Source organism: Dreissena polymorpha, chromosome 5 (genome assembly GCF_020536995.1).
Source record: "Dreissena polymorpha isolate Duluth1 chromosome 5, UMN_Dpol_1.0, whole genome shotgun sequence".
In the NCBI taxonomy this organism is placed as follows: domain Eukaryota; kingdom Metazoa; phylum Mollusca; class Bivalvia; order Myida; family Dreissenidae; genus Dreissena; species Dreissena polymorpha.
The window spans coordinates 91,906,059-91,925,886 of NC_068359.1; the positions used below are offsets into that span (position 1 = coordinate 91,906,059).

Genomic DNA, 19,828 nt, shown 5'->3' on the forward strand with positions numbered 1-19,828 from the left:
CATGTAAAATGTCATTATCTAATATATTTGTGCATTAAAAATATTGTTAATCATGGAACAAAATAAAGTGTCATCTAATATTATTCAGTTACTGTGAACTAATATTGAATCCCTAAATGACTACACTATTATATTGAGATAAATAATCTTAGAAATGTTCTGAAAAAACACAAATTAAAATTGTTCTGGTAACGATTTCTTATTCATGTTAGAGCATTCAAGATGGAGAAAAATAATATTGATATTGTGAGATATTATTTTTTCATAATTATTTTAATTGAATATCGGTTTCAAAAAAAATGTTTTAGAAATAACACATTTTGATAAAAAAATAAAACATCTCGTATTATCGTTGCCTACGGTCTTGGACATATGCCGCCAACAAAGTTTCTCGAGGCGTCTTGCATCTGGGAAGGTCTTGCCCATCTGCTTGGCATCTGCATAAAGGTCTCAGAGCTACTAGGTTCTAGGCCGCCTTGTCTACCTGTTTAATTGAGGGTTACAGATGAGAGATTGCCTTGTCATATGGATTACAGTCGTCTGTAAAGGATTACAGAATTCTAGAGTATTCAATAGCCGTATCTTGGTGTTACTCTGGATTCCTGGATAATATACAACTGATGGAAAGGTGCCCGTACTTAACCGGTGCGGGTTTTGAATTCTGTTGTTAGTGCAAAATCTACATACACTAGAAAAGTGAAGAATGGACAATTTACGTAAGATCTCATTTAATATTTTTGTACTGATTTTGGTTAATTTATAGACACATGAGCAAAATTAGAACAAATCAAACAATCAAATGTATTTAAATTGAAAATCACAATTTTCAACGACTCGCAATTCGAAACCACGCACGCATTGTGCCAATACAACCAATAGGCTTTCTACTCGTCTAAATTTTCCACCAATCTGGGCAAAGCCACGTTTCATCCGCATGCACCCGCCTATAAAAATCGAAAACCTAACGACAACTTAGCAGTCAGATACGAGTTATCAGTCTACATAAGCCTTAATATGATTCGAGGACTTCTTGTTGTGGGGTACTTACTAGGCGGCGAAGTGTTCTGTGCAGAACCAGCGTGTATAAACTATACACCGAACCGGTTTGAATACGAGAATAGTGTTCTTGCGAAACTGATTTATCTGGATAATTTCAAAACCGACGCTACTGCAAGGATTTCTGCTTTGGAAAGACAATCCCAAGGTAATGTTTTTTTTAAAGAAACGCATATTAATTGTTCTGTGTCGCTTATTCTAAATAGCTTATGTTCGAATTTTTTAGTTTGAATGCAGTAAAATGTTGTTGCTCATTATTTACTGGATATTCCGAATGTCATTATGAATATTTACATTTTTAGGTTGTTTTGAAACAAAAATACTCGTATATTTTCACAATTAAACAGCCTAAAAAGGACATAAAAAGCAACTGAAATATCTATATCATAATGAAACCGACGCTCATGTTATAAAAACGCATTTTGAAAAAACAATATTTAACGCGATATTTACTTGGTTGAGACCTAGAGAAATTAAGGCTTTAAGCATAAACACTTCACATACATTTGCAAAGTCTTACTACTAAACCATCGTAAATTGGATGAATGAAATAAACCGTATCTTTGTTAAATAATTCATTATCTTTGCAAATGAAAACATATTTTCCTAACCAATTTCCTATAGAATACAGCAATCGCAGTTAATTTATTTATACGAAACATAAATGAGTGAATAAAAATATAACATGTTTATTTATCTATGGCAGTCTGAATACTTTTGAAGGTTACATTGTCATTTTCACTGTCAGTTGGTATTATATTAGTTCGAATACATTGCATTTATAACCATACAATCGTATTATTATTGTAGCTTTTAATAAAGGTAATGGGATTGCAATACATGATATATAATACTTTACTGTACAGGTGCATCCACGCCCTCTCCGCTGACACAACGTACTGCGTCAACGTACGTTCACTGGGGCATGAAAACGTGTCCTAACGTGACAGCTACGACGATGATATACAGCGGACAAGTAGCCGGTGGACATTTCGAACACACAGGCTCTGGTGAATACATTTGCTTGCCTTGCCAAACGACCCTGAGTATGACAAATACAATCAAATCAATGATCATGCTAGATCACTGATATATGGGGCGGAGTATGAAACAGACCAAAATCCTCCAACTTTAGGCGATCTCAACCAGAATGACGCACCGTGCTCTGTTTGCCTTGCTCGCGGAAAGACAACCTTGATGATTCCTGGCCGTACATCGTGCTACAACGGATGGACCAAGGAGTATCAGGGATACCTGATGGGGGAGTTCCATGGGTATCAAGGCAAAGGATATGTATGCATGGACAAGAACGCTGAGGCGCTGCATTCAAGCTATGCCAATCTGAATGGCGCTCTGTTGTACAATGTCGAAGGTCGGTGTGGTACATTGAAATGTCCTCCGTATATCGAGGGAGCAGAACTAGCCTGTGTCGTTTGTTCAAACTCTACATAACTGTTAGTATGATAAATGCAATGCAACCATATATTTATTGGTCTTTATTTTCGAACTTGCTTTGAATATACATTTTTTTCTCATTTTAACTTATGCAAAATACGGTTGTTAACACCTTATACATATGCAACCTAAATTCCGTACGTATAGTTTCGCATCAATTTAAATAAACAGTTAGACAGAGAAAATGGCAATAACTGAAATTGCTTCGCTTATATTGAATTTGTTGGTTTTCTTTTTGTTTCAATTTAAATGTATATCTTCTTTTTTCTTTAAATCTATGCATTGATTGTTCAATATATAATAACTTCGAGTTCAAATAGTAATGTCTGTTAATATTTATGTAAGGCTTGCTTTGCTGACTTTAACTTTGCGATACTTAATACTTATACAATTCTTATATCAAATACAAGTATAATACACGTATGCTTTATTTACAATTAAGTTTTCGTGTTATTTAAACTTTCTTATATCAACATCAACTGTGGTAATGGGGATTTAAAAATGTATCGTTTGCAAAGCTTCTCATACAAGGCATATTTTGTTGTAAGCAAGCGTGATACCGGAGAGTATCACGGCTATTAACTGTTGCAGTTTTAATGTGTATTGTGCATTTCGGTTCAGTATGCTGCATTGATTTCTAGTATACTTCTGCAATATATCTTAAGAGTAAATTTATCACTGTACTAAAATGAATGTTAATAAATATATTCATCGTTTTTATTTGTTTTTTTTTCATTTCCCTTAGAATATGAAAATGAACTGGTGGTAGAACTGTTTCGTTTCCAATTTACAGCTGATGTCCACGGTTCTGTTCTCTTAAATTTTAACAAAATGATATATTGACATTTCCTTTTTCTATATGATACACTCGCGTTTTATTTTAAATTGTTCAAACAGTGTAAACAGTACTAAATATTATAGTAAACAGTATTAAATTGTATTTAAGAAATGGCTTTTTTCAATTGGTAATATATGGTTACAGTAACTGCATTTTAATGATTACACGATCGATACTCAATATTTAGTGTATCTCTTACGTATAAATTATGAAGCAGATTATCAATCCTGTCTGATCATTAATGAACAAATGTATCTTGTAGAACGGGACATATTTGTTTTGAATTCTAAAAGCTGAGGGGTCGTTTATTCAATCCGTTGTAATAACAACCTTTATTGGTTTTTTTAACGAATACTGCGATTATGTAAGAACATTTGATGCCATAAGTTAAACAATGGAAATGAACTCCAATTCCATAAAATTAAACCTTTTATTAACCAGATGGAATTCATACACAAACGTATTGATCAAAACAAAGGGAAAGACAATCATGCATACATCATATTTTAAATAGTTTTTCTTATGTAATGCTGGAATAAAATAACTTGAAATAGTTGAAATCGAATTTTAAAGAATTTTCAATAATCACGATGTTTTGGAGTTCTCAATGAGGAAAATATATAACGAATATAAACATTAAACATCATCACCATTTTTTCAAAAATAAATGCTATATTTATGTGTATAATGATATATTCTTATTAAAACGAAGCATGCGATTTCATAAAATTATGTAATTGACCTATTGCGTTATGTAACTACAATTCTCAATATTCTTCGCAATACATACACCACAAGACTTTACATAAAACATGGATTGATTGGCTGCAAAACATTGAGACTACATCCTGGTTGATTCAAAGACAAACATAAATTTAAGTATGCAATAATATATGCATTATATGTATGCAAAGACGTGCATAAACTGTTCGTTACTCAAGAAATAACATGTCAAAAATCTGTCATTAGACGTCACTGCATTATGATTTATCATAATGACAAATACAAATTGTTGTTTGGTGATCGTTTCTCGTTGAGTACTTTTAAGTCTGTTCTCCAAAACTACATTTAATTGGCAATATTGTGACGCTAATGCGTTTCAAAACTTAATTACAATAATTCATTGTGAGTTATCAATTTATGTGGTTCGATTTTTCAACAATATATGACTTCAACCACTTTACGTAAAATAACATTTTTAATCATATGCGTACACTTGTTTATTTTGAGTAAATATGCTATCAGTACATAATCAAGCACTAGTTATGTGTGTTACAGTTACAATCTACCTTAAATACGTGCATTTGCATATACGTGGTTGTTGTATTGAGATATTATAAAAGCTGTGAAAAAAAATCTATTGACGTGGAATACGGTTCATAATATTATATTATTGCGAATGTTAATATATTTAAAACAATCGCAGTATAATTCAGTTCTTCATGTTATTTTAAACGCGACAAAGATTTTAAATCTCGCACACTCTCAGAGGCATTGCCTTCATAATATCGCGTCTAGCGCCATAGAGATTGACCTCAATGCCTTAACGATGGATTAGCACTAGATAAGTGACCATGAAGTTGAATTATATCTTTCTTCTGATACTGCATTTGCTCGAGGATGTTGTTTAATCGTTATACCTTATTTTGCCACATTTTCAGTTGACAGGAGAAGCGACAACGCAAATAAGACATTTGCGTGGAGTGTTTAATTATGTTTTTAGCAACATCCAAAAACATGCTAGTATATTAAATCTTGAAAAAAGTCGTGCCGACAGGTTATGTTAATGAGTATTTAAGAAACTTATAAATATAAATGCATTAAAATATATAAGTATCATTTTTTATCATATATGCAGATGATGCCTCTTTGTATTAAATCGTGTTCATTTTGTTTTGAACGTTAGTATTTTGTTCAAGGGGTTCGAGGGCTTTAAAGTAGATCTATTTTGACGGAAGAAACGAGTGCACATTACAACTCGCACGAAAATATCCCTATTTATGTACACTGTTCATAATTGACCGCGCAGGCACCGGGTCAAAGCCCCGTATTGTTAAGCGGCGAATAGACGTAACAATTGAATTGTTAATTTCATCAATACATATTTTTCTTCCCGATTAATGATATAAAGACATTATCAAATATTTGCGTGTTTTCTTCGTGATGGCTTTTAATTAACAGAAACAAAATATGCAGATACAATCGCATTGATGATAATATCTTCCGTTTCGTTGATATCATGTTTAGTGCCGTCCTAATCGTCTTTAAATCGCATATTAATGAAAGAAGGAACAGTTAAACAAGTTATATAGCTACGCCAAAAATTTGTTTGGAATAAAATTGTCATACATTAGCTTGCCCTGTTCCATAAATAGTTTCCACGAAATTTATTAAATATTTATAAGTAATAAGTCCATACAAGGCAGTTGCAGATTACACGTTGATTACATTGTTTTTCATATTGCGGGTAATTCATACTAAAGTCATTAAATGAATATTTTACTTTGAACAAACAACTTTATATATACTATGTGATTTGGTCTAATTATGACATGAACGACACCTCCAAATATATAAAAACAAATATATCCGTGAAGGTTATTTATGCTTTTCGATAAATCGCTTTGTTATGATTTAGTAAAGAAATTTAACAATAAAACGAGACAGTAACTCTATCATAGGTGGAGTGGTGGTCGAGTGGTAACACTCTGGTCTACAATTCAAGAGGTCCCCGGTTCAATTTCTGGCCGAGGCACTGTAAATTTCAGAAATGCTTCAAGTGTTTCCCGCCCAACTAGAGATGTACTGGAAGGAAACCCAGGTAATTATCGCGTGTATCGGTGCTATACACTGAGCACGTAAAAGAACCAAGAGATCCATTCGCAAAGAGTTAGTATATCGCATCCGATTCTTTGTATCTCAATACTGTTTCTTCTGCGTGCTGTCTCTTCAGAAAAACCAAAGGACCGCATTGGAAATAAGTGCTAGCACTTTCATGGGTTATCCTTAACTGCAAGGTCAAAAGAAAAACATACATCTATGAATGATCATTTGAACTGGGTAACCTAACAGTCTACACATGGTCGCTTGGCATGGATTCCACCTACAATGTTATTACAAGTTGCATTTAGTTTAACATATCCCGAACATCTTAACAAACGTTAACATTTTAATGGAGTCAATGGAGATCCACTGGAATGAAACGATCTGCTAGTATGTGTTTGTCCATATAAAAGGACAGTTTATACAGTTTCAATAGTTAGAATTGTGTTACTGAATTTCGACCATAAAAACGTTCTCTATTAACTGTCTCATTTTTAATTAAAGGGCAAATACAACTCATTCAAGCGGGACTTCGTAAAAATATGCACATTTTTTATATATAGATATACTGTATAACTCTTCATAAAATTTAAACTTTTTTTGCTGAGGTCTCGAGTGGAAACAAACACTATATTAGACACTTTCATATATTAAACGAACCTTACGCCTTAGAAAACTATTGGAGTGCAGCAAATTGACGAAGATCACTCTATTTGCATACTTTTTATCTAATTGATACGTTTAACGAAAGCTTTAAAAAACGACTAATTATTAATAAAATGGCAATATCTCTCTTTATAGTGAAACTACGCATGAATATACTTATTTTTACCCTTTGGTAATGCTTAATCTAAGGTATCAATAAAGGAGGAACATTTTAAACTAAGATTTCGCATGGTTATTATGTATGTGGCGAACGTAAGAACGCACATACGGACCGGAGGACAAATGAAGACATATATCGATTCAATTTGTTCGTTAAATAATTATTATACAAGTAAGTGCATTCAATGTGCGAAAAATATTATTTGCGTGGAATTTAATAATAGTTTAAAATTTAAGCATTGAATTTTTTCCCATAATATTGGTTTCAAAATATGTTTTAGTTTTAATTACATATTTTAATAAAAAGTTCTTGTAATACATATTTCGTAACGACATAGGAACACGAACAATTCACTTAACTCACAATCGATTCGTGCGTATGCATTTTGATGAACCAGAGAACAATTTTAAACTACACACTAATGACTTTTTCATGTGTTTTGAAAAAATAACCAATAGGCTTTCTACTGGTGCAAACGTTCAACCAATCGGTGCAGAGCCACGTGTTTTCTCTCTGAAATACCCGTTGGGTTTAATGCTCTCTCTCAAACGATACCGCTGGATATGTAAGCCTTTTTGACGAAGGAGTTGCATGATCATGATCTCATCACAAAATAGCAATTCCTTTTTTACTTTTGTAACGTATTCATCACGGTTGTCATCAGTAAGAGAAGGAAATTACTGCTTGCTTAAACCATATCGCATCATTTGTCGGTAAACGGTTCGTTCGGACACCGCTGTCACGCGTGCAATATCAATTATCTTAAAACCATTTTCAACAAGATTCTCCTGGACAGTCTGTGGTATGTTTAACTGTGGTGCTCCGCGAAGAGACGCGTCTGAACTCGGTTTAAAGCCTCCATGCTTGTTACATTCAATCCTTAAACGCATCATGTTAGTTATATTAGAAATACCGAGCATTTCCATTTCGAGCGCTGATTATTTGCTAGCAATGTCTGGGGTAATTTTCTCACGTGCGAAAGCATTTTGTCATACACAAAAACTAAAAATGTTGCAGGTATATATGGCGTATTATGTAAAAATCGAAGAAACTATGTGTTGTGAATACATTTAATATTGGTACTGTTAATTTATAGTCGCCATTGAGAAAATAGTTTGAACATCTTAAGTGTGACGGAGCGATCAATTATGACCTTTTATTGCAATTAATTGTAATTATAACTTAAACTACACACAACATGTTAACTGTATAAATGTTGTATGTAATTCTGTGTAAAAAAAATGTGTATTGTTTGAAATAAATATGTTTAAACTAAACACCAATTACTGTTTATTTTCTAAACAATAAAAATGAAACAAACACACACAATAAACATGCCTGTACCTTTAATTGCTCTAACACCAAGTGTACCGGTAATAATCGATCATAGACAAACACCATGATTGACCCCCATCAACGCCCCGTATAAGCGCTTTGTTCACACACAGCTGATTAGAGCGTGCGTGCTTTGATTTATCGTTTGCCAAATGTAGAAAACATTTGATTCATAGCTTACAAGCGCTTGTGAAATTGTCAAGCGTCGCGGCGACATAATCGGAAAAAACAAGCGCAACGACAATGTTAATTTTGAAGCCCAGGCACCACGGGGCCGCTGTGTTAAAACCGTCTAGGTATATTTTCTACAAATAAAACATTAACCTCATTCCAACATCTTGTCAGATTATAAGTGGTAATCTCGATCCCGGAGAAGGCGTAATTTTAATGCTAAGGGCTGTGGGATTGTTTTTTCAATCTATTGGCGTAACAATACTTGTTGATGTATTGTTTTCGATGCATAAAGCGATTATTATAGATTATTTACACCAATCACAATATTCTTTCGATAATAGTTTAATAACCATATTGTATCGAGATTCCGCTGCTGTGTATGGTAACTGCATCTCTTTTAATCCATTTGTCAATCATGTGCATCGGGATGTAGTATGAAGTTGTCCTCGTTATGCCGTTGTTAAACGTGAGAAATCTGCAAGACCCAATTAAGATCCATCTTGTTTTTTATTTATTTTTTGTTTCTTGTTCCTTGTTTGATACGGCAGTAAAAAGCGACAGATGTTATTTTCCTTGTTCATATTATTTCCTTTTATCGCATGTATCAACTGTTTACTAAGGAATGCAGAAAAAATTAAACGACTATCAAATGTAAGCTTTTTTAACATGTTTTGTTATAAAAATACAAACCAAAGTATTTTTTGTTATTCAATCTTCTTATTAAAATGAGGTAATGCGGTAACATAAAATTACACAATTGACAAAGTGTCTTGGATAGGTACAATTTTGGAAAATGATTGGAACGATACGGTGCAAAGCCTTGATACTGCATGCTAGGTTTCAACGCAAAGGCATACATAAACTGTTCGTCCACAGAATATATATAGGATCTGGCACGAGTTGTCATATCATACCATATTTTATTAAACAAGTTCAGGAATTTTGTTAGAAAGCGAGCCTTTGGCGAGCTTACTATCGAATTTCCTGGACGAGTTTAATAAAATATGGTATGAAATGACAACGAGTGTCAGATCTTTTTTATCACATGCGCAAATTAAGTAAATATTTAAGCAAACATAATGATAAATCCCGAATGTTGTTTACATTTCGTGACGTCATTTGACGATGCATCGTTATTTCAGCAAAAATAACAAAATGCGATTGGTCAATCGAACGAAAACTTAGCCAATGAAAACGCTTAAAAAGTATATTACACATGTGTCAGATACAAATATTCGTAATGGTTATATTACATGGGAAACAGTGTATGGCATTTGAAAAAATTCGACGTTAATGTATATATGAGTAGTTACCAAAATATAAAGTACAAATGTGTTGTTTGGTGAGTACAGATATCATCAGCAGCACTTTTTGGTCTGCAATGTTAGCTATCATTAATGCGTACGATTTTTAAATTGCATATGATTTGTACCACTATACGTATGAATAAGAGGTTATAGACCAACCGAAGTGTATTGATATGAATCATAATAATATTTTTAGTCATATGAGTAGACTTGCTTGCGTTTAGTGAATATATATAGGATCTTGTATGAGTGGTCGTTTTGTATTTATTTTTTTTTAAATCATATAAATAAAGATAAAAACGAGGCTTGCCGAGTTTCTATCTTTTTTGATAGATTACGAGTTAAATACATCCAATACAAAATGACCACGAATTTAAGATTCTATTTATATGATGACCAACAAATTTTATTTTTATTTTATGCTCTTTTCACCGTTTATTCACATTGTAAAAGAGTTTAACTGAAGAAATTCGCTGGAATAATGACGTCGTTTCGTTAAAAAAATGACGTCATTTCACAGTTATATAACTAGTGTAATAACACCCGTGTAATAAACAAAATTGAACATTACGTAATTTCACTCCTGGAGCGAAGGTCATGTTATAAGGTATCTTTGTACATAATAAATAACGCGTTAGGTGTTGTACAGTTACAATCGACCTAAATTAAGTGAATTTGCTTTTACGTTGTTTTTGAGTAAAGCTTTAACAAATACTGTAAAAAACTCGATTGAAGTTAATGGCAAACGACTTTTACAAATTATTTTATTACAATGTTTTATAATACGTGTTTTTATCTTATTAGGAATGCGAATATTGTAGTGAACTACTTACAAAAAGCTCGTACAATTACACAGAAAAGTCTCGTATATGATGCTTGTACGATCATAAAGTTGTATCGTTTTTTATTCAAATAAGAATTTTGCTCAAGGACCTTTATCATTTGTCATCTGGCATTGGGGGCACGTGATTTTATATCATGTTCTGTTAACCCATTTATGCCTAGCGTCTATAAAAAGGCCTTGGCAAACTGCGTAGACCCAGATGAGACGCCGCATAATGCGGCGTCTCTTCAGGGTCTGCGCTGTATGTTTAAAGGAATTTCTGTGAGAAATATTCTAAATATAGAAATAAATATACTAGACATCCCTAATTTTGAAAATAAATTGATCCAATTTAGAAATATTGGAGATTCCACTAGGCTTAATGGGTTAAAACTGAAATTACAGAGCAAATCCGGCACATGCTTGGAATGTCTAATTATGTTTTAAGCAGCATCAAATTAACACACAGGTGAACTTAATCTTTTGATAAGCCGTGTCGACAGGTTGTTACACTGAACAGTTAAGGAAGTAATGGTATCAGTGCGTTGAAAAAAAAATATCACTTTTAATCATATTGTAAATGAGGTGATGCCGCCTTTTGCAAATCGTGGGAATATTGATTGTGTACGATTGTTTTGAAGTAGATCAATTTTGACTGCGGCAACAAGAGCACTTTGAGCACGCACGGATGTAATCCGACTCATATAAACTGATTATCAGTATCTCGGACTGCAACCGGAACCGGAACATTATTAAAATGAGTAGAGACGAAATGTTTCTTAGTTTGTGTCATCATATATGATTTTCCTTCCCGAAAAAAAATTATAAGGAAACTACCAAAGACGTTTAATTTACTTAAGATTGTTTAGTCTGTGAAAGGCAATTGTACCTGTCAATTGTTTTGTTTATATTCGGCGGAAACGTATTTGGGGAATAGGCTTTCTGTTTAATTCGAATGGCTATACTATTAAAAAGCACCCGCAGTATACATTATGAACGTAGGTTTAGTTCCAGGGTGAACGACACGTCCGTCCAAATAGACATAACATCCGTGCAAGTGAAGGATGCTCTTCGATTATGCGTTTTTTCAATGTATTAAATTGAAAGCAAGGACAGAACGAAATGAGGCAACAAATCCACGAGCAATCAATAGAACAACTGAAAATATGCGCATGATCCCTTGGAATTGAGGCTTCTTAAATGTAATTTTAATTTGCTTTTGAGTATCAAAGATCATGTACAGCTATACACAAGTCACATTTAAATGAAGTCAATTACTCCCTGAAAGGCTATTGAAATGGAACGACCTAAAAATACCTAAAAGTATATACTTGCCCATAATAAAAGAAAATTGTAATAAGTTTCATTAAATTTGAGGTATTTAGGCACTGATTTTGAACAGAAAAAAGCACTGCACATGTTCAATCTATTGACATACACCTTATCTACTAAACAAGTTTAAACACATTCGGATAATACATTCAAGAGATATAGAGCACAAACAAACAATAAATACAAAACATGCTATTTATCGAAGGACAAGTACTATCTGAAAACTCATTGAAGCAAGATGCGATTGCCCGCAATTTTTGGGATGCTGAATACAGTAGATTTAGGTGATACATATTCGAGATCTTGCATGGAATCAAATTATGTATACAGGATGATAAGTTCATAAAAGAATAAATAGAGTAGAACCACCTTATAATACCCGCATGTCCACCATCACCAGAACTAAAATTGAAAGTAGACCCTCAAAGCGATTGACACCGAACGACGTGACAACGTGCGTTATTTTATCTTTGAAGGATGTATCATATTAATTGTACTTAAATTCGGATCATTAGTATCCGATATCTCAAGCATTATTCAAAGAGCAACACAACCACGAACAAATCGTTGGAGCGAAATTAACTACGAATATGGATGTGGTCATCTTTTAAGGATACTTCATATAAAGTTGAATCAAAGGCGTATACTTAATTCATGGATCTTGCGTGGAAACAAAAAGCTCAATAAAAATGTCTTTTTCAATCGAAGGGCAATAATTCTCTCAAATTTCATATTTAAAAATGAACTTCTTTCCAAGATTTAATGAGGCTATATATATATATAACAAAGTCTCTATTAGCCTTGTTGTATTTAAACAAAAACGCTGTATTATTTTTTGCCGAAGCTTTCGACCTCACGGTCTTCATCAGCGGCCATTTTTTTATTTTCAGATGTTTTATTATGAACGGAAATGACGTCGTGCATTTCCGGCGTCAACGTTGTTTACGCGCCCTTTTATTAACGTTTATTCTTGCACGTTGATGCCATATGGTCGGTATGTCCTTAGTTTTGACTTCCACAATTGTTCCATGGTTTTGCGGTACTCGTCCGACCCGCTGAGTTTTTCGAGTCCCATTATTTGGAAATCATCCATCATTCAACGACGAACACTTTATACAAACAGAAGGGACGGCTATTGGCTCACGCCTCGGGCTGAACTATGCATCAACTTACATGGGTGCTTGGGAAGAGGAACTGTTCCGGCGGTCAGAAATGCAACCACTCGCATACTTCCGGTTTGTGGATGATGTGTGGTGCTTATGGACGCATGGTATCGAGGCACTTAAAACTTTCCACACACAAGGAAATGGAATCAACCCTCGCATTAAACTCGAGCTCCGCTATTCTTCAGAAAAACTAGAGTTCCTGGGTACGGTGACATCAATACGGAACGGGCGCCTTCAAACCGACCTATATACTAAGCCTACCGATAAACACCTGTAACTACACAGGGATTCTTCGCACCCGGAGTCTACAAAAAAAGCTATAACGTATGGTCTGCGTGTGCGTGCGAAAAGAATCTGTTCAGAGGAGGTTGCCTACCGGAAGCACAGACAGGCGGTGAAAACACAGCTCGTTTTTGTTATATATATATATATATATATATATATATATATATATATATATATATATATATATATATATATATATATATATATATATATATCATGTGTTTTCAAATTCGGGTCATTATTGACTAGCTTACGTGCGAACATGACGTATGTGACGGATGTAAGGATGTAGAGATGGAAAGAAAGACCGACGCACGAACATCGTGAAGAACGGCAATGATTATCGTGAAAATTCACTTCTGAACGTATTTAAATCAAAATGAGTATTCAGACGTATTGTTTTGCATTCTTTTGAAAATATAGTATCATATCTCTAACAACATAATTTAAATGTACACACTTTGTGGTGTTTGGGTGTAATTTTCAGGATAGGACTTTCGTTGTTTTTATTACCTTGGTGACAGGGGTTTTATAACTTTTCCGTGCCCTGCGTTTGTCCGAATTTCATGTAAAATGTCATTATCTAATATATTTGTGCATTAAAAATATTGTTAATCACAGAACAAAATAAAGTGTCATCTAATATTATTCAGTTACTGTGAACTAATATTGAATCCCTAAATGACTACACTATTATATTGAGATAAATAATCTTAGAAATGTTCTAAAAAAATACAAATTAAAATTGTTCTGGTAACGATTTCTTATTCATGTTAGAGCATTCAAGATGGAGAAAAATATTATTGATAGTGTGAGATATTATTTTTTCATAATTATTTTAATTGAATATCGGTTTCAAAAAAAATGTTTTAGAATTAACACATTTTGCTAAAAAATAAAACATCTCGTATTACCGTTGCCTGCGGTCTTGGACATATGCCGCCAACCAAGTTTCTCGAGGCGTCTCGCATCTGGGAAGGTCTTGCCCATCTGCTTGGCATCTGCATCAAGGTCTCAGAGCTACTAGGTTCTAGGCCGCCTTGTCTACCTGTTCAATTGAAGGTTACAGATGAGAGATTGCCTTGTCATACTGATTGCAGTCGTCTGTAAAGTATTACAGAATTCTTCTTCAACCGGTTCCCCTTTGTTCTTTTCCAAGAACCTTGTTAAGCCAGAAACTCTTAAGGGTCTTTTTATGGCTGGTTTTGATGAAGACCTTGATTTTCTTTATATAGATGACACTGGTTCTATATGTCTCTGCTCCGTAGAGTAGAACAGCCTTCACGAGAGTATTCAATAGCCGTATCTTGGTGTTACTCTGGATTCCTGGATAATATACAACTGATGGAAAGGTGCCCGTACTTAACCGGTGCGGGTTTTGAATTCTGTTGTTAGTGCAAAATCTACATACACTAGAAAAGTGAAGAATGGACATTTATATAAGATCTCATTTAATATTTTTGTACTGATTTTGGTTAATTTATAGACACATGAGCAAAATTAGAACAAATCAAACAACAAATGTATTGAAATTCTAAATCACAATTTTCAGCGACTCGCAATTCGAAACCAAGCACGCATTGTGCCAATACAACCAATAGGCTTTCTACTCGTCTAAATTTTCCACCAATCTGGGCAAAGCCACGTTTCATCCGCATGCACCCGCATATAAAAATCGAAAACCTAACGACAACTTAGCAGTCAGATACGAGTTACCAGTCTACATAAGCCTTAAGATGATTCGAGGACTTCTTGTTGTGGGGTACCTACTCGGCGGCGAAGTGTTCTGTGCAGAACCAGCGTGTATAAACTATACACCAAACCGGTTTGAATACGAGAATAGTGTTCTTGCGAAACTGATTTATCTGGATAATTTCAAAACCGATGCTACTGCAAGGATTTCTGCTTTGGAAAGACAATCCCAAGGTAATGTTTTATTAAAGAAACGCATATTAATTGTTCTGTGTCGCTTATTCTAAATAGCTTATGTTCGAATTTTTTAGTTTGAATGCAGTTAAATGTTGTTGCTCATTATTTACTGGATATTCCGAATTTCATTATGAATATTTACATCTTAAGATTGTTTTGAAACATAAATACTTGTATTATTTCACAATTAAACAGCCTAAAAAGGACACAAAAAGCACCTGAAATATCTATGTCATAATGAAACCGACGCTCATGTTATAAAAACGCATTTTGAATAAACAATATTTAACAAGATACTTACCTGGTTGAGACCTAGAGAAAGGAAGGCTTTAAGCATAAACACTTAAAATACATTTGCAAAGTCTTACTACTAAAACATTTTAAATTGGATGAATGAAATAATCCGTATCTATTTTTAAATAATTCATTATCTTCGCAAATAAAAACATTTTTTCCTCACCAATTACATATAGAATACAGCAATCGCAGTTAATTTATTTATACGAAACAAATGAGTATGAATAAAAATATAACATTTTTATTTATGTATGACAGTCTGAATACTTTTGGAGGTCACGTTGTCATTGTCACTGTCAGTTTGTTTTATATAAGTTCGAATACATTGCATTTATAACCATACAATCGTGTTATTATTGTAGTTTTTAATAAAGGTAATGGGATTGCAATACATGATATAAAATACTTTACTGTACAGGTGCATCCACGCCCTCTCCGCTGACACAACGTACTGCGTCAACGTACGTCCACTGGGGCATGAAAACGTGTCCTAACGTGACAGCTACGACGATGCTATACAGCGGACAAGCAGCCGGTGGACATTTCCAACACACAGGCTCTGGTGAATACATTTGCCTACCAAACGACCCTGAGTATGACAAATACAATCAAATCAATGACGATCATAGATCACTGATGTATGGGGCTGAGTATGAAACAGGCCAAAATCCTCCAGCTTTAGGCGATCTCTACGAGAATGACGTACCGTGTTCTGTTTGCCTTGCTCGCGGAAAGACAACCTTGATGATTCCTGGCCGTACATCGTGCTACAACGGATGGACCAAGGAGTACCAGGGATACCTGATGGGGGAGTTCCATGGGTATCAAGGCAAAGGATATGTCTGCATGGACAAGAACGCTGAGGCGCTGCATTCAAGCTATGCCAATCTGAATGGCGCTCTGTTGTACAATGTCGAAGGTCGGTGTGGTACATTGAAATGTCCTCCGTATATCGAGGGAGCAGAACTAGCCTGTGTCGTTTGTTCAAACTCAACCTAACTGTTAGTATGATAAATGCAATGCAACCATATATTTATTGATCTTTATTTTCGAACTGCTTTGAATATACATTTTTTTCTAATTTTAACTTATGAAAAAATACGGTTGTTAACACCTTTTACATATGCAACCTTAATTCCGTACGTATAGTTTCGCATCAATTTAAATAAACAGTTAGACATAGAAAATAGCAATAACTGAAATTGCTGCGCTTTTATTGTATTTGTTGGTTTTCTTGTTGTTTCAATTTTAATGTATATCTTCTTTTTTCTTTAAATGTATGCATTGATTGTTAAATATATAATAACTTCGAGTTCAAATAGTAATGCCTGTTAATATTGATGTAATGCTTGCTTTGCTGACTTTAACATTGCACTACTTAATACTTATACAATTCTTAATATAAAATACAAGTATAATACACGTATGCTTAATTTACAATTAAGTTTTCGTGTTATTTAAACTATCTTATATCAACATCAACTGTGGTAATGGGAATTTAAAAATGTATCTATTGCAAAGCTTCTCATACAAGACATATTTTGGTGTAAGCAAGCGTGATACCGGAAGATATCACGGCTATAAACTGTTGCATTTTTAATGTTTATTGTGCATTTCGGTTCAGTATGCTGCATTGATTTCAAGTATACTTTTACAATATATCTTAAGAGTAAATTTATCACTGTACTTAAATGAATGTAAATAAATATATTCATCGTTTTTATTTGTTTTTTTCATTTCCCTTAGAATATGAAAATGAACTGGTGGTAGAACTGTTTCGTTTCCAATTTACAGCTGATGTCCACAGTTCTGTTCTCTTAAATTTTAACAAAATGATATATTGACATTCCCCTTTTCTATCTGATACACTCGCGTTTTATTTTAAATTGTTCAAACAGTGTAAACAGTACTTAATATTATAGTAAACAGTATTAAATTGTATTTAAGAAATGGCTTTTTTCAATTGATAATATATGGTTACAGTAACTGCATTTTAATGATTACACGATCGATAATCAATATTTAGTGTAGTTTTCGACGCAATCTCTTACGTATAAATTATGAAGCAGATTAACAATCCTGTCTGATCATTTATGAACAAATGTATCTTGTAGAACGGGACATATTTGTTTTGAATTCTAAAAGCTGTGGGGTCGTTTATTCAATCCGTTGGAATAACAACCTTTTTTGGTTTTTAACGAATACTGCGATTATGAAAGAACATTTGATGCCATAAGTTAAACAATGGAAATGAACTTTACTTCCATAAAATTAAACCTTTTATTAACCAGATGGAATTCATACACAAACGCATTGATCAATACAAAGGAAAAGACAATCATGCATACATCATATTTTAAATAGCTTTTCTTATGTACTGCTGGAATAAAATAACTAGTTGAAATAGAATTTTAAAGAATTTTCAATAATCACGATGTTTTGGAGTTCTTAATGAGGAAAATATATAACGAATATAAACATTAAACATCATCACCATTTTTTTCAAAAATGAATGCTATATTTATGTGTATAATGATATATTCTTATTAAAACGAAGCATGCGATTTCATAAAATTATGTAATTGACCTATTGCGTTATGTAACTACAATTCTCAATATTCTTCGCAATACATACACCAATAGACTTTACATAAAAATGGATTGATAGGCTGCAAAACATTGAGACTACATACTGATTGATTCAAAGACAAACATTAATTTAAGTATGCAATAATATATGCATTATTTGTATGCAAAGGCGTGCATAAACTGTTCGTTACTCAAGAAATAACATGTCCAAAATCTGTCATTAGACGTCAATGCATTATTATTTATCATTATGACAAATACAAATAGTTATTTGATGATCGTTTCTCGTTGAGTACTTTTAAGTCTGTTCTCCAAAACTACATTTGATTGACAATATTGTGACTTTAATGCGTTTCAAAACTAAATTACAATACTACACTGTGTGTTATCCTTTTATTTGCTTCGATTTTTCAACAACATATGCTTTGAACCACTTAACGTGAAGTTAAAATTTTAATCGTATGTTTACACGTGTTTGTCTTGAGTAAATATGCTATCAGTACATAATCAAGCACTAGTTATAATCTACCTTAAATAAGTTTTCATATGCGGGGTTGTTGTATTGAGATATTATAAAAACTGTGACAAAACTCTTTTTTGGTTGAATACGGTTCACAATATTATATTATTGCGAATGTTAATATATATATAAAACAATCGCAGTATAGTACAGTTCTTAATGCTATTTTGAACGCGACTAAGGTTTTAAATCTCGCACACTCTCATAGACATTGCCTTCATAATATCGCGTCTAGTGCCATAGAGATTGACCAAAATGCGTTAACGATGGATTAGCACTAGATGAGCGACCATCAAGTTGAATTATAGTTTTCTTCTGATACTGCGTTTGCTCGAGAATCTTGTTTAATCTTTATACCTGATGTTGCCACATTTACAGTTGAGAGAAGTGACGATGCAAATAAGACATTTGCGTGGAGTGTTTAATTATGTTTTATAGCAATATCCAATAAACATGCTAGTATATTAAATCATAAGAAAAGTCGTGCCGACACGTTATCTTGATGAATATTTAAGAAACTTAATAATATAAGTGCATTGAAAAATATTACTTTAACTTTTTATCATATATGTAGGTGATGCCTCTTTGTATTAAATCGTGTTCATTTTGTTCTGAACGTTAATATTTTTTCGAGGGGTTTGAGTGGGATTAAAGTATATCATTTTTCAGGGAAACAAAGAGTGTGCTATTTAAAGCGCACGAAAATAACCCTATTTATGTACACTGATCATAATTGACCGCGCAGGCTCCGGGTGAAGCCCTGCAGTGTTAAGCGGCGAATAGACGAAATAATTGAATTGTAACTTTCGTCAATGCATATTTTTTTTCCCGATTAATGATATAAAGATACAATCAAATATGTGCGTGTTTTCTTCGTGAGGGTTTTAAATTAACAGAAACAGTTGATGCAGATACAATCGCATTGATGATTATATCTTCCGTTGCTTTGATATTATATTTAGTGACGTCCTAATCGTTTTTAAATCGCATATTATAGAAAGAAGGAACAACTAAACAAGTAATATAGCAACGCCAAAAATATATTTCGAATTAAATGTTCATACATTAGCTTG

At 33.4% G+C, this 19,828-nt stretch overlaps 1 pseudogene; it reads left to right on the forward strand.

Moving 5' to 3' along the window:
- The first annotated feature begins 991 nt into the window (after positions 1 to 991).
- LOC127881962 (uncharacterized) lies at positions 992 to 16,694 on the forward strand (annotated as a pseudogene).
- Positions 16,695 to 19,828: the final 3,134 nt, after the last annotated feature.